General features: G+C 38.5%; 1 protein-coding gene across 5 annotated transcripts in view; it reads left to right on the top strand.

Annotated features, from left to right (window-relative positions):
* The first annotated feature begins 23,204 nt into the window (after nucleotides 1–23,204).
* The window catches only part of ARHGAP12 (Rho GTPase activating protein 12), a 122,336-nt gene continuing 120,770 nt past the window's right edge, over nucleotides 23,205–24,770 (top strand). For 3 of the 5 annotated variants that reach the window (XM_023256501.2, XM_023256500.2, XM_023256499.2), the window contains exon 1: nucleotides 23,207–23,373. The gene's annotated coding sequence lies outside the window, so the exon portion shown is untranslated. Of the gene's footprint in view, nucleotides 23,374–24,770 lie in introns of all 5 variants that reach the window. The other 2 variants (XM_023256502.2, XM_023256503.2) reach the window with 2 other exon arrangements.

Genomic DNA, 24,770 nt, shown 5'->3' with positions numbered 1-24,770 from the left:
GTGATGAGCACCAGGCGCTGTATGCAAGTATTGAATCACCATATTGTACACCTGAAACTAATATTACACTGTATGCTAACTAAATGGAATTTAATAAAAACTTGGAAAAAAAAAAGGATCACTGATTGTCTTCTGTCAGATTCCTCCACAGTGTTAGCAGTAGTTGTTATGCTTTTTATTTGTTTAGTAACTATTTGTAGAAATAAAAAAAAAAACTGTCAAAAGTCACAGATAAAGAGAGGATCCTAAAATTAGCAAGAGAAAAATGATTTGTCATCTGTAAGGGAGCATCTTTAAGATTACTAGTGAATTTCTCAGCAGAAACCTTATAGAATAGAAGGGATTGTGATGATTTAATCAAGGTATGTAAGAAAAAACTACCAGCCAAGAATAATATATTTAGCAAACCTTCCTTCAAAAATGAAGGAGAAATTAAGATTTTCCTAGATAAACAAAAGCTGGGGGAGTTTATCACCATTAAATTTGCTCTAATGTTAAAGGGAGTCCTTTAAGTCGAAATGAAAGGACACTAGACAGAAACATGAAACTATATGAAAATATAAGACTTCCTGGTAAAGATAAATATATGAACACATACAGAATCCTGTAGTATTGTACTATTGGTGTGTCAGCCACTTTTACTTCTTGTATAGAATTTAAAACATGAAAGCATAAAAAGTAACTACAAAGCTATGCTAATGAATACACAATATAAAAAGATGTAATTTGTGACATCAATACCATAAAACGGGTGAGGATAAACATGTAAAGGAGTAGAGCTTCATATTTACTTGAAGTTAAGGTGTTATCAGTTTAAAATAGGTTGTTATAACCTTAATATGTTTTATACAATTGCCATGGTAACCACAAAGAAATTACCTATGTAAGTACACAAAAGGAAATGAGAGACCTACAGTTTCTGGTCCAGCATGTAAGAAGCTTAGAAGCATGTAAAGAGCTTAGAAGTTGCCACTTTCTCCTAACACATACAGAGCTGAACAAAATGAAAAATCAACAATTCTTCTAAGATCTAGAAGAAAAGTGAGGTCACAGGGCAAATCACTGCCCCCAGGGTTGAAGAAACAGGCACATACAGAGATTCACAACTACTGGAGTAGAAATCCATGAGCAAAAATCTCAGCAGGAACCAGTGCCTAAGTAGGAAAACCTGAACAGTAATTGGCAATTTGCTGGAGACTCAATGTGGACAAGTATGAAAGTTAAAAACTACAGAGGAGCCCAGTCACTGGGGAGGTGGGATCTCATCCTTTTGTGACTTTTACCCCATGGAGCTCTACTGGATTGTCACAGTGAGCACTGGGCAAAAAACCTCTCATGCCTCATGGTAGGAGGAGGAGAAAAGTACGCATTCTGAAGGACACTAGAGCATTGTTCATTTTTCTTTTTTAATGTTTATTTACTTATATTGAGAGACAGAGGGAGATAGACAGTTGGGGAGGAGCAGAGAGAAAGGGAGACAGAGATTCCCAAGCAGGCTCCGCAGCTGTCAGTGCAGGGTCTGATGTGGGGCTCAAACCCAAAAATCCTGAGATCATGACCTGAACCAAAACCAAGAGTTGGACGCTCAACTGACTGAGCCACCCAGGTGCCCCTGGACTATTCTGTTCTTCATAATAAGGACTGTCCTCAGGAGAAGCTATCTACCAGAGACTAACTTGAATCTTGAATCTTATCTAGACTAACTAGATTAGACTAACTCTATCAGAGTCTAATCTATCTGAAGGAAGGGAAACATCCATTTCCAGCTATTTCTAGACTTCTATTTGGGGGAAGGGGAATATGAAACTCTAACCCCCTCTTGCCATTTGTCCCAGGTAAGGGGAAAAAAAAACCCTAAGAAGTACTGGTCAATTTCATAGTCTAAGGGTACAGGTATACCAAAAGACTGAGGCCTAGTCACACTGCCATAAAATACTTACCCTCCCCTCAACACCTTACCATCACATTATTAATGGCCTGTTTACAGTAGTTCCTTTTGCAGTACATCATGTCTGCTTTCCAACAAAAAATCATGAAACATGTTAAAAGGCAAAAAACAGTTTGATCAGTGAAAAAAACATCAGAATCAGAGTCAGATAGGGCAGGAATGTTGAAATTAACAACCTGGAAATAAAAAAAATTTTTGGTGAATATGCTAAGGACTTTAATGGAAAGAGTAAAGAATCTGCAAGAAGAGATGGATAATGTAGCAAAGAGATAGAAATTCTAAAAAAATAAATAAAAGAGAAATGCTAGAGTTCAAAAACACCATAACAGAAATAAAGAATGTAAGATGGACACTAAATTACAGATCCAGGAAGCTCAGAGAACACCATTTGGCAAAAAAACTACACCGATGCATATCATATTAAATTGCAAAAAATCAAAAGAAAGAGTGTGCAGATAAGAGAGAAAAGTCTTCAAGGAAGCCAAAGGAAAAAAAAAAACACCTTACACAGAGAAAAGTAAAGATAAGAATTACATTTTCTCCTCAGAAATCAAGCAAGCAAGAAGAAAATGGAATGAAAATATTCAAAGTATTGAGAGAAAAACCCATCAATCTAGAATTTTATAAACTGTGAAAATATCCTTCAAGAGTGAAGGAAAAGTCTTTCTCAGAAAAACAAACATAGAATGAATTTGTTGCCAATAGATTTTTCTCATAAAAAATGTTAAAAGAAGTTCTTTGGAGTGAAGGAAAATGATATAGATCAGAAAGGAATCTATATAAAGAAAGGAATTGTATTAGATAAGGAATAAGTAAAAGAAACATAAAAACTTTGATTTTTCTTATTCTTACTCTTATACTCTACTGACTGAGCCAGGCAGGCACCCCTGATTTTTCTTATTCTTAATTTAACTAACAGATAACAGTCAAAATAATACCAATGATGTATTCAATCATGTATGTGTAACTACTTATCATACTTATGTATAAATGAAATAAATGATAACAATCAAGAGACAGGAGGAAGGAGTTAGGAGTATTTTGTTTTCATAAGGTACTTGCACTACCAGTAAAATGTTACAGTGCTATTTGAAAGTGGACTTGGATTAGTTGTATATAGCAAGCTCTAGATCAACACTAAAGTTTAAAAATTAAGTATAATTGATATGCTAATAAGGAGAAAATAGAATCTCATAAAATGCTCAGTTAAAACCATAAAGGGCAGAAAAAGTGTTAAAGATAAAAATAGGAGCAAAGAACAAGAGCAACAAATAGAACACAGTAATAAATATGGTAGATATTAATCCAACTATATCAATAAGCACTTTATGTGTCAATGGTCTAGGGGTACATGGGTGGCTCAGTTGGTTAATTGTCTGACTTCAGCTCAGGTCATGATCTCCCAGTTTGTGAGTTCAAGTCCCACGTCAGGCTCTGTGTTGACAGCTCAGAGCCTGGAGCCCACTTCAGATTCTGTGTCTCCCTCTCTCTCTGCCCCTCCCCCACTTGCGCTCGCTCTCTCTCTCTCTCTCCCTCCCCCAAAAATAAACATTGAAATTTTTTTTAATGTCAATGATCTAAATACACTAACTAAATGACAGAGATTGTTGGAGTGGATCAAAAAGCAAGATCCAACTATATGTTGTCTGCAAGAAACCCACTTAAAATATAAAGACACATATAGATTAAGAGAAAAGGTATGGACCACATGATTTCATTCAAATGGGGAATTTAACAAACAAAACAGATGAACATATTGGGGGAAAAAGAGAGAGGCAAACCATGAAACAGATTCTTAACTATAGAGAATAAACTGAGGGTGCTAGAGGGGAGGTGGGCAGGGGGATGTGCAGAATGGAGAGCCCAGAGATATACTCACAAAAATATAGTTAACTAATCTTTCACTAAGAAGCAAAGGTAACACAATGCAGACAAACTGTCTTTTCAACAAATAGAGGTGGAAAAACTGGATATCTACATGCAAATAAAAGGATCTAGACAGACCTCACATCCTTCACAAAAACTCAGAATGAATCATAGAACTAAATGCAAAATTGAGAACTATAAAACTCCTAGAAGATAATATAGAAAATCCAGATGATCTTTAGTATGCCAATGACTTTTCAAATATAACAGCAAAACACAATCCATGAAAGAAATAATTGACTTCATTAAAATTAAAAATTTCTGCTCTGTGAAAGCATCTGGGTGGCTTAACTCGTTAAGCATCTGGCTCTTGATTTTGGCTCAGGCCATCATCTCACGGTTCATGAGATGGAGCCCCATATTGGGCTCTGCAGTGATAGCATGGAGCCTGCTTGGGATTCTCTCTCTCTCCCTCTCTCTCTCTCTCTCTGCCCCTCACTCACTCTCTCTCTCAAAATAAATAAACATTAAAAAAATTTCTGCTCTGTGTAACACAATGTGAAGAGAATGGGCAAACAAGGGACAGACTGGGAAAAAAATATTTGCAAAAGACATATACGATCAAGGACTATTATCCAGAACATACAAAGAGCTCTTTTAAAAAAATTATTTTAAGTAGACTCCACACACAATGTGATAATTGAACTCATGACCCTGAGATCAAGAGTCCCAGGCTCCACTGACTGAGCCAGCCAGGAACCCCATACAAAGAACTCTTAGAACACAACACTAGGAAACAAAAACTTGATTTAAAAAATAGGCTAAAGACCTGAACAGACACTCACCAAAGAAATTAAGCAGATGTCAGGTGAGTGTAAGTATATGAAAAGATGTTCAGCATTATACATCATTAGGAAACTGCAAATTAAAACAACAGTGAGACACCACTACATTCCTCTTAGAAAGGCCAAAAAAACTGACACCATATACTGACAAGGATGTGCAGCAACAGGAGCTCTCATTTATTTCTGATGGGAATGTAAAGTGATTCAGCCACTTTGGAAGACAGTTTGGCAGTTTCTTACAAAACTAAACACACTCTTACCATATGACATAACAATCGCTCCTTGGTATTGAAAATTTATGTTCACACAAAAACCTACACACAGATATTTATAGCAACTTTATGCATAACTGCCAAAACTCAAAAGCAACCAACATTTTCCTTCAGTAGGTGAATAGATAAATAAACTGCAGTGTATCCAGACAATGCAATATTATTCAGTGCTGAAAAGAAATGAGCTATCAAGACTTGGAAAGACATGAAGGAAACTTAAGTGCATAATACTAAGTGAAAGAAGCTAGCTTAAAAGGTTACAAACTGTATGATTCCATGTATGTGACATTCTTGAAAATGCCAAAGTATGGAGTCAGTGAAAAAATTAGTGGTAACCAAGAGTTAGTGGGGGAGAATGGGATGAATTGACAGAGAATAGAGGACTTCTAGGGCAATGAAACTATTCTGTATGATACTATATTGGTGGATACATGTCATTGTACATGCCCAAACTCAGAATTTGCAGCACCAATAACGATCTCTAATGTGAATATGGCCTTTGGATGACAATATATCAATGTAGGTTTATCAATTGTAACAATGTACCACTGTGGCACAAGATGTCAATTGTAGGGTAACTTTCGCCTGTGTGGGGACAGGAGTATATGGGAATGCTCTGTAGTTTCCCCTCAATTTTGCTATGAACCTAAAAATGCTCTAAAAAGTAAAACTTTTTTTTCACAAAAGCATAACCTAAAAAACGATAAAAACCCAACCCCCTTGTAACAAAAAAGAAAATAAATGACAAAGCATGCCACTACAAAAAATAAATGGAGCACAAAGAAAGGAAGTAAAAGAGGGATAGGTTCAGACATACAGAAAATAATGAACAAAATGGCAATATTAAGTCATTCCCTATCAGTAACTATTTAAATGTGAAAGTATCAAACCACAATTAAATGACATATACTGGCTGAATGGATAAAAAAATTACACACTGTCCACAAGAGGCTCACTTTAGATCTAATGACATGCATAGGCTGAAAGTGAAAGGATGGAAAAAAGATATTCTACACAAATGCTAACCAAAAGACAGCAGGGGTAGCATGCTTATATTAGACAAAATATAATTTCAGTCAAAAACTCACAAGAGACAAAGGACATTATATAATAAAGGGTCAATTCACCAGAAAGATATAATGAAAATATATATATATATATATATATATATATCTATATATATAGATCTATATAGATCTATGTATATACATAGATCTATATAGATCTATATATATCTATGTATATATATAGATATATATAGATATCTATGTATATACATAGATCTATATAGATCTATATATATATATATATCTCCACCTAACATCAGAGCTCTTAAATACAGGAAACAAACATTGACAGACTTGAAAGGAATAATAGCAACACAAAAATACTAGGAGCTTTCAATACCTCATTTTTAACAATGGATGGAAAAACCAGGCAGAAGGTAAATAACAAAACAGAGGACTTGAACGACAATACAAACCAACTGTAATAAAGAGACGTATGCAGAACAATCCACCCAGCAAAAGAATATACTTTCTCACATGTACATGGAACATTCCCCAGAATAGATTACATGTTAGGCCACAAAAGAAGTCTTAAAAACTTCAAGAAGGTGGAAATTATACAAAGTATGTTTTCTGAATACAAGGGAATAAAATGAGACATTAATAGTAGAAGGAAAACGGGAAGATTTACACATATTTGGAAATTTAACAGCACACATGGGGCGCCTGGGTGGCGCAGTCGGTTAAGCGTCCGACTTCAGCCAGGTCACGATCTCGCGGTCCGTGAGTTCGAGCCCCGCGTCAGGCTCTGGGCTGATGGCTCAGAGCCTGGAGCCTGTTTCCGATTCTGTGTCTCCCTCTGTCTCTGCCCCTCCCCCGTTCATGCTCTGTCTCTCTCTGTCCCAAAAATAAATAAACGTTGAAAAAAAAAAAATTAAAAAAAAAAAAATTTAACAGCACACTTTTTTTTTAATTTTTTTTTTCAACGTTTATTTATTTTTGGGACAGAGAGAGACAGAGCATGAACGGGGGAGGGGCAGAGAGAGAGGGAGACACAGAATCGGAAACAGGCTCCAGGCTCTGAGCCATCAGCCCAGAGCCTGACGCGGGGCTCGAACTCACGGACCGCGAGATCGTGACCTGGCTGAAGTCGGACGCTTAACCGACTGCGCCACCCAGGCGCCCCAACAGCACACTTTTAAACAACCAATGGGTTAAAGAATAAATCACAAGGAAAATTAATAATTAACATATATATTATATATGTAATACATATACATATTTATATATATAAATTATAACATCTAAAATATTTTTAGTGTTTCCTATTAAGGGTTACAATTTATATCTTTAACTTCTCACAATCTACCTTCAAATAGAATTTCACATAAATTTAAGAATCTGACAATAATTTATGTACATTTCTGTTTTCTCAATTTTTCCAGTATTAGTTATTCATTTTACATGTAAATATGTACTAAACACCAAAATTCATTTTTACAACTTTTTCTTTAAAGAGTACAAAATAGGGGACACCTGGGTGGCTCAGTCAGTTAAGCACCCAACTCTTGATTTAGGCTCAGATCATGATCTCATGGTTGGTGAGATCAAGACCCACATTGGGTTCAGTGCTGACAGTGCAGAGCCTGTTAGGGATATTCTCTCTCTCTCTCTCTCTCTCTCTCTCTCTCAACTCCTCTCTGTCAAAATAAAGAAATAAACTTAAAAAAAAGAGTAAAAACTATTTACTCACATATTTACCATAGCCTGTGCTCTTCATTCCTTTTTGTTCATCCAAATTTTTATGTGGTTTCACTTCCCTCTGCCTGAAGGACTTCTTATGTGGTTTCATTTCCATCTGCCTGAAGGACTTTCACATATCTTGGTGTTGGTCATCTGGTGATGAATTCTTTCAACATTTATATGCCTCCAAATGTCTTTATTTACCTTCATCGTGAAAGATATTTTCACCAAGTAAAGAATTCTAGTTGGCTATTTTTTAGTTTCATTACTTTTAGGATATTGCTTTATTCTTTTCTGGTTTGTATTGTTTCCAATGAGATGTTTGTGTACTTAATGTCGGTTTTCTCTGGCTGCTTTTAAGATTCTTTTTTCTCTTTATCAGTAGTTTTAAGCAATTTAATTATAAGGTCTTATAAACTGCATCATGTTTCTTGTTCTTGGGCTTCATTGAGCTACATAGATCTTGTAGATGCATACTTTTCATCACATACAGAAAATGTTTGGTCATTATTCTTTAAATAGTCTTTCTGCTTCCACTCTCCCATATCACATTCTCTTCTTCTGCGACTGTAATCACACATATATTAGGTTGCTTGATATTGTCCCACAGCTCACTGAACTGAACTGTGTTCATTTTCATATCCAATTTCTCTTCTCTTTGTTTTTTATTTTGGATAGGGTTTTTTTTTTTTTGCTTTGTCTTCAAATTCACTAATCTTTTCTTCTGTGGTGTCTGATCTGCTGCTAATCCCATCCGGTATAATTTTTTGTATTTTCCATATTTGGAAGTTTATATGGGTTATATCTTTTATATATCTCTTGCAATGCTTCTTTAAAATATGCAGAATATTTATAGTAACAGTTTTAATGTCCTTTTCTCCCACTTCTATCATGTGCTCCATATGTGAGTCTGCTTCTTTCTATTGATTGATTTTTCCTCTCACTGTGGGTTGTATTTCCCTGTTTCTTTTTATGTTATAATTTTGTTTAAATGGGAGACTTTGTGGATTTTACATTGTTAGGTGCTGGATTTTTTTTTAATTCTCTTAAATACTTTTGAGCTTTGCCCTGGGATGCAATCTAGTAAAACCTGAAACCATCTGATCCTGTCAATGCTTACTTTTACACTTGCAAGGTAGAACCAAAACAGCCTTTACTCTAAAGCTAATTTGGCTTTTCTCCTAAAGCAATACCCTTCTGAGCATTCTATTTAATGTCTAATAATTATGAGGTTTTCATTCTGGCTAGTGGGAACAATAACCATTCCCAACCCTGTTTGATCTCTGAAGATCATTCTGCCTTTTTCCTTCAGGTGGTCTTTTCTCTAGCCTCAAGGAGTTTCCTCTCAAGTGTGTGCTGATCAATACTCAGCTGGAGACCTGAGAGGAACCCTCTGCAGTTCCCTCTAGTTCTCTTTCTATATAATTCTTTCTTCTCCAGTACTTCACCCTGCAAATTCTAACCACCTTCACCTCAATTCTGTCATTTCAACTCTCTTTCTTCACTCAGGCTCTGTTTCAGTTTATCCCTCTTTGAGCTATGGCCTGGAAAGTATAGAACAGTAAGCTGAGACAATGGTAAGGCTAACCTCATTTGTTTTCCTTCCCTTAGGGAACACTGTCCTGAGCTTTCTGTTGTCCAATATCTGTGAACCAACGTTTCATATACATTGTCCAATTTCTTATTTGAGGTAAGAGGGTAAATCCGATTCTTGTTCCATCATGGTTGGAAGAAAAAAACCACTTGGTGCTTTTTGGTTCTACTAAATGACTTTACTGACAGTCTGACATCTAGTAACAAGACAAAGAGGCCTATAATGAGAGTAATACACAGTCAAATATCCACTGTGTATCACTGACATTTTGTATTATGTGCTGATAAAGAAATACTGCCCCCTTTAAGGTTTTTTAAAAGAATATTCTCTTCAGTTTTGTGTTTTTTCTCTCCCAACTTTTGATTTTGAAAAATGTGAACCCTTTTTTGGAGAATTTGAAAAAAATTGAAAAATGAAAATCCATAAGCTTTCACCTAGAATCAAAAATTAATATTCTACTGCATATGCTTTATCTCTGTAAATAAATTGAAAGTAAGTTTCACACCTAAATATTTATCCTTTATCTTTCAAGGAAAGGATATTCTCATACATAACCACAATAGTATTATTCTACCTAAGAAATTTAATAGAGGTTCCTGGGTGACTCAGTTGGTTAAGCATCCAACTTCAGCTCAGGTCATGATCTCATGATTCATGGGTTTGAGCCCTGTGTTGGGCTCTGTGCTGACAGCTCAGAGCCAAAGCCTGCTTGGTGTTCTGTGTCTCCCTCTCTCTCTCTGTCCCTCCCCAACTCGTGCTGTGTGTGTGTGTGTGTGTGTGTGTGTGTGTGTGTGCTTGTCTCCCTCAAAAACAAACATTAAAAAAATAAAAAAAGAAATGTAATACCAATACAGTAATATTAGGTAATACATAGCCCATATTCGAATTTCTCTAATTATCCTTTTCTCTTTCCACAATCACAATCCAATCAAAAATTACTCACTGAATTTGGTAATTATAGTCTCATTAATCTCTTTTGTCTGAAACAATCCCCCTGCTATTTTCTGTTATTTATGATGTTGGCATTTTTGAGGAGCTCAGGCCTGCTATCCTGTTTAATTTCAATTTTTAAAGATTGTGATAATCTTAGTAAATTTTATGACAACTGGGAAAGAGAAACTCCTCATTATTCTAGAATTATATTCATCCTGTCACTTTGAAGACTATGCTAAATTTTGAATATGAATAAAACTCATTTAAAGAACTAATACACTTGAAAGTTGCCCAGTGACTCAAATTGCTATTATAGAATTTAGAAGTGGAAAATATCTCATAGTGCATTTCTCCCTGGCAAAGGGAAAGGCAATTGAGACATTTAGCTTCATTTTGTGTTGTCATGTTTGTTTTATAGTACTAGGGTTAAAAATGTGGCCCAACTTTTTCACAAGTACTATTCTTGGGTGATTGTTATAGAAAGTCAAATTTTTTCATCTATTCAGCAGCTGAACCTATTGTATACTCCCCCAAGTGAAATGGAAAAGGAAAATGCTCATTGATTTAGAACCCCAGAATATGCATGAGAGAAATAAATGCATATTTTCCCCTGATGAAAAGTATTTCACTTTACTTCCGGATATTTCAAAACTCCCATCTGGTAGTCCACCCTGTTTTTCCACCAGATGGCAATAATCCATAATGGGTGAGCAGGACGAATGGAATGTACACAAGGGCGTGAGCGTTAAAGGGTTATGAGCTTGCAATGTGGTAATATAGGAAAAATTATGAGTCCCAGGAGAAGAGGATAAATAATGAGTTGCTAAGTCTGGCATGCTAAAAGCTAACAACCACCATCATAAAAGGGATCGTATCATTCATCTTTAATTTATTAGTGTAAAATTTAAGAAGAAAACAAGTTGTGGCATTGTTATATTTTTTTGTTTGTTTTTAGAATCATATAGGAAAGAAAAGCTGATAGAGTGGAGAAGTTATTGATTTTCAAGTAGAGTTTCTCAAATTCAGCACCAAAAAGACACTGTATATTCCTAACAGAAGTCACAAATTGAGGGATGCCTGGCTAGCTCAGTCAGTAGAGCGTGAGACTCTTGATCTTGAGGTTGTAAGTTTGAGCCCCACATTGGGTGTAGAGTTTACTTGAAATAGATAAATAACCTCATTTAAAAAAAAGTCATAAGTTCAGAGCATTCGAAGAAAAGGGAGGGAGAAAGGAATCTGCAGGAGCTGCTCAGGAAACCTGGAGACCATTTCTCTTCCCCAGCACCATGGCTTGATGGGGAATCCTGCTGACACCTCACAAGTCTACCAAAATCTGTTTAACTGAATATTCCTTCTTGGTTTTGGTTTTAGGTGGTATCATACAAATCCAACCCAATGCTACACCATCTCATGCAAATAATTCCCAGTGTGTTATAGTGCAAAATCACTGTACAATTCTACACGTTGGCAGGTTTCCTTTCAAAAGACTTTTCCCCCACTGGATGTCATTTTCTTCTCCTCTGGGTTCCTTTTTCTAAGTACTGAATATTCCTGTGACAAAGGCCAGGCTGCTCTTTTTGAAGACTAAATAGTACTAACTTTTATCATTGTTTTTACTATTTTCCTTTCTTTCATTTTGAAAAATAACAATATAGAGTTCAAAGGAAACTGGAAAGAATCTAAATGAAGTTGTTTATTGGAACACAATCATACAAAATTTCTAAGGACACTGTTAGGAATATTTTGCTGTTGGTGTTTTGAGAAATAGATCAATTATCTATTTAACGTAGGTAAAGATGGTATATGAAGAAAAAAGACCAAGATAACAGTGAGAAGAGATGAAATCCAGGGAATTCAGTTTTTTGTTTAGACAATGCTTTTTTAAAGGGGCTATGATAAAAAGCTCTTATCCTTTTTAAAGTACATTTTTGTCTACATTATAAGTGATCAATATAAAAACATAAAGAATGAAGAAAAGAGTTACCAATCTGAAGACAATTGCTATTAACATTTTAGTGTATTTTCTTCCATTGTTTTTTTCTGGAAATAAGTTTATTTTTGTCTTTTGAAAAAATCTATTTTCATGATTGTTTCATGTTTTTCATGAACTGATTTCTTACATTGCATGATAACGTATGTATTTTCCTATGTGATTAGAAACAATAAAATTATTTTATTTTTATTTTATTTAAAGGAATATTTAAAAATTTTTAATGTTCATTTATTTATTTTAAAATTTTTTTTAACATTTTATTTATTTTTGAGAGACAGAGAGAGACAGACCATGAATGGGGGAGGGGCAGACAGAGAGGGAGACACAGAATCTGAAGCAGGCTCTAGGCTCTGAGCTGTCAGCACAGAGCCTGATGCAGGGCTCGAACCCACAAACCGTGAGATCATGACCTGAGCTGAAGTCAGACGCTTAACTGACGAAGCCATCCAGGCACCCCTAAAATAATTTTAATTGCTTCATAATGCTTTGGTAAGGATAAGCGGTACTTTAATTAGCCTATTATTAGATATTTATTTAGTCTCTCCTTTTTGATTTAACAAATAGCACGCTGATAAACATGTTGGTGTATACAAAATATTTTCCATATTTAAACTTTCTTAGAAAGGATTCCCAAGAGTGAAATCACTAGTTCAACAATGATAAAATATTTTAATGCTTTAATTTTCATTTGTATCACTGCCAATTTTCTTTTCAATAGAGCTAAGTCAGTTTACACAGCTAATCGCAGTGTGCAAGAATGCAGCTTTCACACTAATGTCGTTGCTGAGTATTATGAAAAACAAGCAACCAAACACTTTACTAAATGGCCTCTTACTAGTGCTTTAATTTGCATATCCTTGATTACTAGTGAGATGGAATCTTTTCCCACTGTTTGCTAAACAGTTGAATTTCCTCTTTTATTAATTGTTCATCCTTTGATCATCTTACGTCCTTTGTTCATCTCTTGGGGCCTCTGTAATCTCCGTTTACAAAGAGAGCTAACAAGCACTATCTAGAGAAAGGCCTCTGTATGCAACACTGTGGAATTCTTCCCCTTTTAAGTCTTTTCAGAGGCAGCATTGGAACTGCAATGTGAAGAGGAATCCAGGAAGGGCAGGAAAGATATATATTTCCTGTGATATATTTCCATCTGCTGTACCAGTGAAATAAAAGTCCATGTTACCGTGGTGAAATCGCTCTCTTCTTTACTTAAGCCGGTACTCACTCGAAAACTGCATTGTAATAAGTTTTGACCACTTTTCAAATATCATGTTTATGTGTTATATAACACCAGAAATACACGTCATATGAGTCACTGTGGAGCCATGGTGGTTCCACAAAATGTTGCCATTCCAGGGTCTTTTAAAATGATTTACTTAGACATAATTTAATTTAACTTAGCTTGGAACCAAGTTATTATCCTTTATTCTGTAGCCACTTCCTGGGAGGCTGGCACTTCATATATAATTTTTCTTTCTTTTTTTTTTTTAATTTATTTTTTAACGTTTATTTATTTTTGAGACAGAGAGAGACAGAGCATGAACGGGGAAGGGGCAGAGAGAGAGGGAGACACAGAATCGGAAGCAGGCTCCAGGCTCTGAGCCATCAGCCCAGAGCCTGACGTGGGGCTCGAACTCACGGAGTGCGAGATCGTGACCTGCGCTGAAGTCGGACGCTTAACCGACTGAGCCACCCAGGCACCCCTATAATTTTTCTTATATGGATACAACTAGAGCAAGTACTGAAAGGGGCATAAACACAGAGTCCTGTCTCTGAAGTGACAGTGGATGAGCTGAACTTTTCCCTGCATAGGTGACTATCCAGACCCAGGCTCTAAGAACATTCCTCCTCCTGGCAATGACAGGGCTTAAGACCAGTAAATAGGACTCTAATGCTGACAGTGACTTGAAACAGCCTAAATTCCCTATATGAAACACCCAGATAATCATAGTTCCTCTTATCCAACGGATATTTTAAAGATCACAAAGGAAAAATCTTTGAGGTTGAAAGGAATAGCATTAAGTATTACTATATTGCAGTAAATGTTATTTTAAAACCTAAGTCAAGACTCAAAAATGATCTCCTTTGTCAAGTATCTTGAGATCATAAAGAGAATCAAGGAATATTGGGAATGGATAGGGTCATGGAATCGTCACAGCTAACTCTCCTTTGACAGAGGAAGAAACCAAGTCTCTGAGAGGTTTCAGCCAAGATGACACTTGAATAAAGTGACAATGCTAATTAAAGACAGAACTTGCATGCTAGTGTGGGGGTCTGGAGTTTCCTCCAGATATCTTTCTACCACCTCCCTCTTCATCTAGTGGGTAGAAAGTTACTACGCATCATCTTTAATAGAAGTGTTTCAAGATCCCTCTTTATTCTGAGAGCTAATTTTTTTAAGAGAGAGAGAGAGCATGTGTGCACGCGAGCGTGGGGGCAGGGGCGGAGAGAGAGAGAAAGAGAGAGAGAGAAAGAAAGAAAGAGAATCGCAAGCAGGCTCCATGCTGAGTGTGGAGCCACTGGATCCCATGACCCTGAGTCACAGGACCCAGTGGAGCCACTGGATCATGATCTGAGTTGAACTCGAGTGTCTGATGCTCAACCTACTGAGATACCCAGGTGCCCCCTAAGAGCTAAATTTCTGTTCACAGTAAAAATAATTACTTCAGGGGGATCCTGGCTGGTTCAGTGGGTAGAGCATGCAACTCTTGATCTCAGGATCATGAGTTCAAGCCCCACGTTGGGCGTGGAGACTACTTTAAAAACAAAAAACAAACAAAAAAACCCAAGTGCTTCAAATAGGCTAAAATATGTATATAAAGTTCTCTGACAAAAGACTGTAAGTTTATTTAAAGGTAAAATATTTTATGTCTAAAAGCTTAAGAAATAGGCATCAAAGAGCAGGTTTTAATCAAACTGAAGCATCTTTTTAGCTTGTGTGCTGCTGTAAACACAAGAGGACAAAGGTCACTGAAATGAAGTGGAACCAGTTTGACAGAGAGCATTCAATCTGGTTTCAACAGTTTGATTAATATCAGAAGAAATAAATTTGTTACACTAAGGAAGAGGGCTCTGGAATCCTTGTGATTTAAGAGGCTACACCCCTCTTTTCAGCTGATCAGTTAAGTGAATGTGTTAACTCTCTATGGAAATAATGCAGGTTGCAATGAGGAAATTGCATATCAGTACATCAGAGAAGCGTCTTCATCAAACACTGGGAAAACAGGCAAGTTGATTTATTTGTGTGAAGCTAAGGGGAATTGTATTAGTAGATACTTTTTTTTTTTTACAGTTTATTTATTTTTGAGACACAGAGAAGAGTGACCAGGGGAAGGGCAGAGAGAGAGGGAGAGAGAATGTCAAGCAGGTCCCGCACTGTCAGTACAGAGCCTGATGTGGGGCTTGAACTCACAAACCATGAGATATGACCTGAGCTGAAGCCAAGAGTCAGACAGACGCTCAACCAACTGAGCCATCCAGGCGCCCCTGTATTAGTAGATACATCTAATGATCCAGAGTTCAAACTTGTAAGTGTTGCTCATGAAGCTACATGCTTAGATAGAGAGGAGACAAACTGTAAAATCAAGAGAAAGAGTATTTTCCCCTCCCCCCAATTTCTTTAAATATTAAAGAACTTTTGCTTTCTTTTATATATTTTCCCCCAACTTAAGTAGGATTTAATATATATTTAGATACACAAGAATCTGTCTTCTTTCATTCCATGCCTGCACATAAACACACACACACATGAAATAGTATGAGTTAATCAAATGAAAAACAGTAAGAAAGTTCTACGTGGCAAGAACTTTTTTCTAAAAGAGAGAGAGAGAGAGAGAGAGAGAGAGAGAGAGAGAGAGAGAGGGAGAGTGAGCATGAGCAGGGAAGGGGCAGGAGGAGAGGGAGACAGAATCTTAAGCAGGTTCCACACCCAGTGCAGATCCTGCCGTGGGACCTCTGTCTCACAACCATGAGATTATGACCTGCACCAAAATCAAGAGTTACACACACAAACGACTGAGCCACCAAGGAGCCCCTCTTTTCTTGCTTTCAAACAAAACTGGTAAGGCAGCAAAAAGAACTGTTTTACTTTCTCACTGGCCTTGCACCCAAAAGAAAGTGAAGAATATGTTTTGAATTGCCTAAAAACAAAAGGAAGAGACATAAAGGCTGCACATGAGCACAAAGTGAAAATGTCTCAAAATCCATGAAAATAGACGACAGGGATATTTAAGGAAACCAACACCTTGCTCTTGTGGAAACTGTCACAGATCATGTAGTGGCTGCATTTTACATCTTCTATGCTGAGTGAGAACATTGGTATTTTCGTGACTCACAAGGACAGGGGTGTGCTGCCTGCTGAATCACCCACCCTCCTCTCTTCCTGGGGTGCCTGAATGTTCCAAGACACTAATGGAGGATTAAATCGTGGTTACCATGACAGCTACTTAAATGCTGTCATGATAATATCAACAGATGTAGTACAGTGTTCCCTGAAAATTGAAATTTTATTTTACCCCCTCCAAAAACTTCAATAATTTTAATCATTGAAGTTCTTTAATAACTATGCAAAGTTGGCCTAAAGAATTAGTAGTATTTTTCTTAACTAGATAGATTGCTATATTAAGATATAAGTCATCTCTTAAAATTTATTTCATCTAGTGAACACTGATTGATAAATGATGTTGCCTATTGTATTTTTAGAAATTAAAATAATATTAAAGTAGAAATAAGAATGCAGTTTTATCAATTTTTTTGAAGTCTAGAAACTCAAATTTACAAAAACAAATCTGAATACTTTAGGCATTAGCCAGCATCTTGTGGTAACGGGCTGTTTTTTTATGTGTGCCAGCAGTTTATGCAAACTGTAACATGTAAAAACCTGCCTGTGGAGGGTTTGTATGTGGTAGGCTGATGTTCTGTCCCTCTCTTCCCTCGGTTCCAATGATTAGATAATCAGCAGCAGATTTTTATGTATGTTTTAAAAATCTTACTTTTGGGGAAGTTTAAAATATCTTTTGGGATTACTGTGAAGCCTCAACTACTGAGGAGCACTTAGACTCATTAAAATGAAGAGCAGGAAAAGTTCAATGACCTTGAGGGTTCTTGAAATGCCTTTACTAAATGTTTTCAAAACTCGGCTCAAGCATTTGCTGCTGCTTTTCTGATAGAGTGTTTTTCTCCTTTCATTTCACCTGCCCTCAGGGTATTGGTTATTCTTTTTTTGCTGGAGTGTCACTAGGAATCCTTCTAATTTCAGTGGGACAAATTATCCAAATTATCAAAGGCTAAACTGTTCCTTGGGCACATGTTTAATCAAATGTGTCAGTCAGGGACCTATCAGGAAAAGGTCCACTTAAATGAATTTAATGGAAGTTAATTTAATGATGGCACTATTCACAGAGGTGTGGGTAGGGTTAAAGGAACCAACAAGAGGGTGGTGAGGCACTCAGAGATTAGTACCACCAGGAGTCATTCCACCATCCAGACCTCTAGGTGGAGGAGGAAAGCCCAATTAATGCTCCAGTGCCTGTACAGAGCAGGAACTGTGAGAGAAGAGTTCTTAAAGGGAGTCGCATGTGCAGAGGTGAGCAGCTTCCCCACCACCAGAATCTTGGAAAGACAGGGCATGGAGAGGAATAAATACCCTGGCCCTTTCTCTCTTTCCACCTTCTATCTTCTGTCACTGCCTCCCATCCAAAAACCAACAGGGCAAGGGAGCCTGGTTTTGATACAATTCCAAGGGATTGGCCTCCAGGGCATAACGCAGGACACCAAGGGGTGGAGAATGAATCCAGGGATGGTGGTTGGGTATGGAGAATAACCAGCCTATTAAACATAGAATTTCGGATTGAGTAAATTTTGTGCATGAATTCTGTTCCGAGCTCTGCTTTAAAAAAAAAAAATTTCTTGGTTCTCAGCTATTTGGGTAGTCTATATTGCCAGATATCTGATTTATAATTAATCCGACTTACGGTTTTGTAGTCACATCATCACATTTGGATTCATTATGGGAAATGATAAAGTTATACTTCATGGAGCAATAAAGATTTTAATATTCTAATATTTTTAACATAATTCTGGCCACACAAAAACAAACGTTTCTTCTTAAGTATGGGACAGAGAAAATCCTCCAGGATTGACTCTTCAAACCATTATTATACACAACTATAAGACTGAATTGGTAGAGATACACTGAAAGCAATGCAAATTTCACATGCTCACCTAAAGGAGTATAGGGCCCCCGCTACCATGGAGTTGGAGAATTCATCTAGCATCTTTCGGAAAATATGATTATGATGGTTAGTTCCATCTTGCGCATGTATTTAGAAAATTTCACAAACTCACACTTAGGGCTGTTATTGAAAATAGAAGAGAAGTTATTGTTGCTCGGTTCCCAGAATTTCCCTGGTGGGGTTAACCTCCAACTACCCACTGTACGCATCCTTTACTAATTTCCCTCTTCTCTGCCTCCTTTCTTCACTTCCCTGTTTCTTCCATCCCCTCCCAAATAAACTATCTGCACTTTAATCCTTGCCTCAAGGTCAGTTTCTGGAGGAACCTAAACTAAGAAAAGTATATTTTCATCCCTTGCCTGTGTAAATCTGTAAAGGTCTAATTTCCACAATTTTATAACAAATTACTCTTTTACAAAGAGTTGAAAAATTCCACAGAACTTCAACTTTATCATTTACTGACTACCTACCAAATGTCAAGTTTGGGGCTATCTTCTTTAATCCTTCCATCCAATCATATGGATTTCAGTAATGTGATTTGTTTGGGTGTTTTATCTACTGTACCAAATTGTATAAACATACATAAAGTTTTATCTACAAATTTACTTATTGCCAGATACTCGGTACAACCGCCAGTACAATATTGACTCAAGGTGGTGAAAGCAGATATTTTTGCCTTATTCCCAAAGTTAGAGAAGTATCTCCACTTTTAAATCAAGAAATATTATTTCTATATTACCTGTGTTTCACACTGAAACATTGTACTAGTGCTTAATTATGACAAATACTAAAGGTTTTCATGTAGTGTAAATAGACTTCAATAATGAGTTATTGGTCATTGCTTTTTATTAATTTTAAGGTAATTTCTTAGTGCCTATATCTGAGTTATAAAGTTTAAATGGCTGCATATATAATTTAAAGGATATAAGCAGAACAAATTAAAATATACCTTTAATTATTGATTGGCTGATTACATAGTTTAAATGTTAAAGTCAATTACTAATTTTCTGGTGTTAGGTAGCCCTGGCTATACAATTTTGGAAATATTTCGAGGTGGCAGTTTGCCTTTTAGTCCTAATTACTTATGCCTGAATTTGTCTCTAACAAAAAGTGTGAAAACACTTATCATGTAAGTTTATATTATGAAAACTGAGATTTCACAAGAATATATTAACAAAGCCCTTAAAATCCTCAAGGAGATGGTGTTTTGTAAACTTGAATGCTACTGTAGTCTATGATTATAATTCTTTTTGAAATTTCTGGAAATTAAGTCTAGGAATAAATATAATAAAATTCTGAAACACAGTAGGCAAAGTAATTCCCAGGGCACCTAGGTAATCTTTGGAAAACAGAAGGTAGTTGACATTACAAAGTGGGCAAACTAACAGATATACACAGAAACACATGCTTTCAATGTTTTTTTCCCAAATATTTTTTTTCTTAATTTTAATTAAGAGATGAATAAATGATCCACAAAATTCTAATTTTATTACTTATTCAGAGGATCCAAGTCATTAAAACGTGTCCAAATAAGGCTCTATTTCAAGAAAAATAAAGTTCTTTTGAAAACACACATATATTTGATATGATGTAACCATACTTCAAAGTAAGTATAGTACCTGGGTCTTAAATTATTTCACTAAGGTACAGTTATTGTTCAATCAAAACTTAATGAAAATAACTGATTTTTAAAAAAGTTTACCTCATAGGGGTGCCTGGGTGGCTCAGTCGGTTGAGTATCAGACTTTGGCTCAGGTCATGATCTCACAGTTTGTGAGTTCGAACCCTGTTATCGGGCTCTGTGTTGACAGCTCGGAGCCTGGAGCCTGGAGCCTGCTTTGGATTCTTGTCTCCCTCTCTCTCTCTCTGCCCCTCCCCAGCTCGTGCTCTTTCTCTCCCTCTCTCTCAAAAATAAATTAATTAATTAAAAAAAATGTTTACCTTATTTATGTACTAGTTTACCTGATAGGCTTATTTGATTAGGTAAACTTTGATAAAATAGGTGAAGCCTGACTGTTTTAATAACAAAATAAAGATAACAGAAAAAAATTAAATATTTTAATTTAAATTTTTGAGTAGTTAAATCACTCACATGGTTTGAATATCAAAAAGTTTAGATACAAAAAAAAAGTTCAGATATGAATACAGTGAAGGATCTTTCTCAGGCCTTCCATCCACAGATTTCTTATACATCAACAGTTAGTTTGTCCTAGTTTAATGCATATACAAGGAAACAGATTATTTTGCACCATTTTCCTGCTTTTTTTCATTTAACAAAAAAACTTGGAGACCGTGATATTAAAACATAAAGAATTTTGTCTTTTCTTTGTTAACAGCCATGCAGTGTTTGCATGTATGGATTCATCATAATTTAATTAGTTATTCCCAATCATTTGCTATTCTCAACAACATTATAAGAAATACCTTATCATTTCTCATGTATAGAAATACATCTGCAGGATAAATCCCTAGAAGTGAATTGGAGTCCAGAATATGTATGCATTTGTAATTTTGATAGGGACTGCCAAATTCCTGTTTCTCTAGAACCTAGCCAAAGCAGGGATGCCAGATATAATTTTATGCCTTTTCATTTAGAAATACAAAATGAAAAGTCGGTTACCTATTACAGAATTAGAAAGCAGGGCATATTCAGCAATTTACAGAGTACATTTCAACAGAAATCTATTGTGCATCTATCACATGCCAAGTACTTTCAGGCACTTTGGATACACACACACACACACACACACACACACACACACACACACACCAAACTCAAATCTCTGCCTTTGTGGAGCTTACATTTGAAATCTACATTTTGGGACTTCATGCTACCTCATTAGAAGTCAGTTAAATGTCAATATCCTGAAAGTGATCTGTTGAGATCCTCAGCACAGGAGCCAGACATATGCTGCTAGTCTTATTTAAAAACTAACTAGAGGCAGTGTTGCAAATGATTTCATAGCTCTCCATCAGGCCCTTCTCAAACAACACACTTGAGTGAGAGCTCTTTTTATCTGACTCCATCTGCTGTTGGTAGTGATCAGCATACTGTGGGCATTGTGGTATCATCTGAGATTATGTTGTGAAATAGGAAGTAGAAGTTACAGGCAGATCAGCAAGTAGGCAAACTGTTCAGTTTTCTCTTGCTGAAACCAAGGGTGCCCAGTTCAGGTTTGGGGAGTAGGGAAGATAAAGTTATCAGCACATTCCCATCAGGGCACAGTTTACTTTTTGTAGCCTGTCCTTGTTTTGGTTCTAGAAAGAGATCACAAGGGATTCTATGGAAAAGTTTCGGAAGCATACAGCAGCAACACTCTCTCTGTATGCTGAATAAGTGCATGGAAAAGAGAACATGTTAGAAACTGAGGGAGACAGGAAAAACCATTAGTGTCAAGGAAGGGGTGGTGGAAAGTGCAATGATAGAGACAGTCTCTGGCTTCTTTAGAAAGTGTCTTTCCTTTCTAAAATGAAAATATTTTAAAACTGTAGTGCCGCCCACTCATTAAATTTAATAAGAAGGTGGAAAACTATGGCTGTTAAAATCTTGTCAATAACCCAGTGGGTTCTCTGTAGTTATTAAAGAACAAATGGGAATTCAGCTTATGATAAGGAAGCCAGACACAGTGGCATCTTCAAGTATGAGGTGAAGAACAGAAAAGGGCCAATTCCCGAGAGTGACTTTCCAACCATATCCTCCCACTTTTTTTTTTTTTTTTTAAATTCTGGTATCGTTAAAATTTAATCCCGGCACCATAATAGACACAAAAATTGGTTACTGAATGAGTGGTTCCTTATGACCTAATAATGCTGATCAGTTTTCCTCACAGTCATTAAATTTAGGGCTAGAAGAAGGAGACTTTGAGTTCAGTGAACACACTCCTTTGACAGCTGAAGTCGAGAAGTGTGAAGGGACAATGTAGAAGCTAGGTGTCTTTTCCAGATTCTCTGTCGAGTACAACTCTTGCCATAGGATCACCATGAAAAACCTTTAGTGCCTCTGACTTCTGGATTCTGTGCTGCCAAAGTGCAAACGCTGCAAACAGTGATGACTTTGGCCAATGACACTGTGGCCCCGGGGCTTGCACACAGCTGGCCCCATGGACAGCCATTGGGCTGCTTCAGCATTCAGCTGAATGCTGAACGAGGGGTCATGCTGCTTTGCAGCAGCCTGACCACGGAGCGGCCGTTCTCGGGTCCCCAGGGCCCTCTTCAGCCCTGAGTGTGTGTGCACAGCTGGTGCAGCAATCTGCCCTGGTGGCCCCAGCGAAGGACAGCTCCTCGTGGACCCAGTAAATGGACTCACTGTCTCCAGTGTTCCATTTCGTCCCCAGGAGGTAGCTGGTGGCACTTTTTCCGAGTCTCCCCGAGGGATTTCCGGGGCGGTGGACGACTGACCTAAGCCTGGCAGCAGCTCCCAGCAGGCCAGTGGGCCGAGAAAGGGAGCGGGCAGGGCCCACCGCCCCGCTGTCTTTCCCTGGGCTCCATTCCTGTCACCCTAGTGCTCGCTCCGTTTCCCGTTCGCCCTTCCCTCGTTTTCTCCCGAGCGTTTTCTCTCAACGTTTCCCACTTCATGTTTACAAAGCGCTTACGCCCACTTGGCAGGCAACAACCTCGCCAGCCCGAGTCCCTCAGCCAGTCCCTCGGACCGCCCCCCTCCCCCCGGATCCACCTCAGCCGATTCACCCGGCGCCCGCCCGGGTCGTCACGTGAGCCCCGCCCCGCCCCCTGCCATCACGTGAGCCGCCAGCCCCGCCCCGCCCCCGCGCCGGCGCGCTCCGACGTGCCCTGGAACTTACCCTCCCTCGGAAACCAGCCTGCGGGGACGGGCTGGCCGCGGCCGCCGCGGTGTGAGCGCCCTTCGGGCTCGCCTAGGCGTCCTGCAGACCCCGTGCTAGTACAAGAGGGAGCTGCCTCCCGCGAGGCCGCCGTCCTCTCGGTAAGGTGGGGGGCACAGGTTCCCGCGGACGGAGGGCAGGTTGGTGAGGTGCTGCACAAAGGCGTCCGCGGCCGGGGCTGTGCCCGCCGAGGGCGGCGGAGTTAGGGGGAGGTGTGTGCGGGAGGCGCGTCGGCGCCGAGGTGAGCGCGAGGTGCGGTCGGGAGCGTCGCGGAGGGGGCGCGGCGCGGGGCGCGAGGTTGGCGCGGGGGGCAGGGGGGCCGTGGCCAGCCCATTGGCTGACGTGGGCGAGAGGGTTTAAATGGCTCTAAAGTTGTGGCTCCTCTGCCCCCCGGGTTTCCTGACTTCCTGTGTGAGGGCAGCGCCCGCCCGCCCCGCCCCTAGGAAGGAGGGCGTCGGGGTGTGTGTGTGTGTGTCTGTGTGTGTAAGAGGCAGGCTGGTGCCGCCCTCCTTCCTCGCCTTCTGCAGCTGCGTGTGCCCGCTCTCTAATTGCTGTGGGGTGTGCAAACCTCCGCCCATCCAGGCAGCCCACCTGGGGCCTCCCCTCGACTGCTGACCTTAAACTGGGCACTTTGGTCTCCGCAGTCTTTAGAGGTGCTCCGCCCCTGTTGAATGGACACTTGCTACTCTAGCTCTTCTGGGAGCAATCTCCTCAAAGTCCTTGAATTAAAAAAAAAAAAAAAAAAAAAAAGCTCCTTATGAGCTTGCTGCCCTCCTGCCGTTTCAACGCAGTTGATTGTCTTCCAAGAATGGCTGTCCTTTAAGTGTTGGATCTTAAGTTACCGCAGACCCTCTGAGAAGAAATGTCCGCAGGGTCAGCATTAGAGAAAAACTCAACGGCCTTCAGTTTTAGAGGCTTGCGATGTTTTCCTTCGACTGCAGCAGCGGTTATAAATGCATTTGCAAAGGCTAAAGCACAATGTTTAAAGCATACCTTTAGGAAAGTTCTAATGCCGTTCCAAGTGAAGTGTTTATTATGGGTAAAGGCACCTAACGCTCGAATTGTTTTATGGTTAATTATGACCTATGAGCAGATTTTATTGAGCATTTATGCACATATTCCAAAGGGGAGGAAATGTGGAGGAAGGAGCAGCAAGCGAGGAGTCACTCGGCTTCTGGTTCAGATTCTGCCACCCCTTCTGAAGGTGAGACCTCGGAAGACTCTGTGTTACAGTGGAAGGTTGTTAAAAAGTATCTAGCCCCTGGCCACGCCTGTTTCCTACTGAAAAGTTGGGAAATGGTGGCCTAGAGCTGTTATTTATTTGTCCGTATCCAGTGTTCCTTCCCTGGTCTGTAGAAGGGTGTGTTACAGAATGGGTCATCTTTCTGTACATTTTCTTGTCTGAGTAGACATTCTGGCTGCTGGTGCTAGTATTTTTCTCTTTTTCTCTGTTTTGAAATGGCTTGGAAAGGTTTCAAAATAGGGATTTGGGAGCCCA

The sequence above is a fragment of the Felis catus genome, chromosome B4 (assembly GCF_018350175.1).
Source record: "Felis catus isolate Fca126 chromosome B4, F.catus_Fca126_mat1.0, whole genome shotgun sequence".
In the NCBI taxonomy this organism is placed as follows: Eukaryota; Metazoa; Chordata; class Mammalia; order Carnivora; family Felidae; genus Felis; species Felis catus.
Note: the sequence above shows the minus strand (reverse complement) of the source record. Positions and strands in the feature narration are given on the sequence as shown.